Source organism: Chlorocebus sabaeus, chromosome 9, assembly GCF_047675955.1.
Source record: "Chlorocebus sabaeus isolate Y175 chromosome 9, mChlSab1.0.hap1, whole genome shotgun sequence".
NCBI lineage: Eukaryota > Metazoa > Chordata > Mammalia > Primates > Cercopithecidae > Chlorocebus > Chlorocebus sabaeus.
Genome location: NC_132912.1, coordinates 113,200,048 through 113,202,074, shown reverse-complemented (window position 1 = coordinate 113,202,074; position 2,027 = coordinate 113,200,048). Strand labels below are relative to the sequence as shown.

Below are 2,027 nucleotides of genomic sequence, written 5' to 3'. Positions count from 1 at the left end.
TTAGGTTTTCCAGCCAATTACCATATAGTTAAGACCACCTTACAAATTAAAAAAAAAAAAAAATGCCAGAAACATCTTTAAATGCCTTGTCACACCAACTGCAAAGCACACAGAGTGAGGAGAACACAAGAGTGCCTTTTCATTTTAGAAATGTTTGGAAATATGTACAACTTTGATACAGTTTCAGGGTGATCTGGACACCCATGGCCACTTCATGTAAACCACTGACAATTTCTAGAGCACTTTGAGAGACTACAATATGATCATGATCAAATTTTGTAATTAAACCTAATGAGGGCAACAGACACTTCTCAAATAAGAAATGTGTCAATCACGGCCCTCCCCTACTCTAAGGTATTCACAAGGAGACAGATAAACAGGTATTTTTTGTTTGTTTGTTTGTTTGTTTGTTTGTTTTTAATTCATCCTCCTCCTTCTCTTCCTCCTCTCCCTCCTTGTCTTCTTAACCTTCCTCTTCCACATTTTTCCGGGCAACTTTAGCAGGACCCTTTGTGCCATCAAACTTTCCTTTCGACTTAGAGTCAGCAACATCCTTCTCATACTTCTCCTTCAGCTTTGCCTCCTGAGTGATGTAAGGCTGCTTTTCACTGTCATTTAAGCTACTCTACATCTCATTCCGCCTTTTTTTTTGGCCACGTCTCCAATAGAGATGCCAGGGTTTGTGGATATGATCTTGGAGCGGAATTCTGAACAGAACAGGAAGAATCCAGGCGGTGGCATTTTGGGGGCATTAGGATCCTTTTTCTTCTTGCCTCCCTTAGCTGGTCCATAATGCTGCTTTTCCTGATCATAGTGCACTTTATCCACCTTTGCCATTTCATCAAATTTAGACTTATCTTTCCCATACGTTGTCTTCCACCCTTCAGAGTACTTCTTGGAAAATTCTGCAAAATTGACAGGGACCTCTGGGTTTTTCTTTTTATGTTCTTCTCTGCACGTCTACACAAAAACGCATAAGCAGACATCTGCTCTTTGGTTTCTTGGGGTCACCTTTATCCATCTTGACTGTGTTGTTCACTAGTCTCAATTTTGTTTAACATTTTGAAAAACCAACTTTTTGTTTCATTGATCTTTTGTATCTTTTTTATTTCAATTTCATTCATTGGCATTCTGATCTTTATTATTTCTTTTCTTCTACTAATTTTGGGTTTGGTTTGCTCTTGCTTTTCTAGTTTTTTAAACTGCATTGTTAGATTGTTCATTTGAAGTTTTTTCTCTTTTTTGATGTAGGCACTTTTAGTTATAAACTTCCTTCTTGGTACTGCTTTTGCTGTATCCCAGAGGTTTTGGCATGTTTTTTTTTTTTTCATTATCATTAGCTTCAATAAGTTTTTTCATTTCCTTCTTTTTTCCTTCCTTCCTTCCTTCTTTCTTTCTTCTTCTTCTTTCTTTCTTTCTTTTTATTTTATTTTATTTTATTTTTTTATTTTGAGATAGGGTCTGGCTCTGCCACCCAGGCTGGAGTGTGGTGGTGTAATCTCAACTCACTACAACCTTGACATCCCACCTCAGCCTCCTGGGAATACAGGAGGAAATACAGACACGTGCCATCACACCCAGCTAAGTTTTGTATTTTTTGTAGTGACAGGGTTTTGTCATGTTGCCCAGGCTGGTCTTGAACTCCTGAGATCAAGGGATTGGCCCACGTAGGCCTCCCGGAGTGCTAGAATTACAGATGTGAGCCACTATACCCGGCCCAATTTCCTTCTTAATTTCTTCATTGACACGCTGGTCATTCAGCAGCAGATTGTTTAATTTCCATGTATTTGTATAGTTTCCAAAGTTCCTTTTGTTATTAATTTCTAGTTTTATTCCACTGTGGTCAGAGTAGATGCTTGATATTATTTTAACTTTTTTGAATGTTTTAAGACTTATTTTGTGACCTAACATATGGTCTATCCTTGAGAATGATCCATGTGCTGAGGAAAAGAATGTATATTCTGCAGCTCTTGGATAAAATGTTCTGTAAATATCTCTTAGATTCATTTGGTCGGTCTATAGTGCAG

General features: G+C 37.8%; 1 pseudogene; it reads right to left on the bottom strand.

The window, feature by feature from the left end:
* Positions 1-358: 358 nt before the first annotated feature.
* Positions 359-1,021, bottom strand: LOC103216503 (high mobility group protein B3 pseudogene; annotated as a pseudogene).
* Between the last annotated feature and the right edge of the window lie 1,006 nt (positions 1,022-2,027).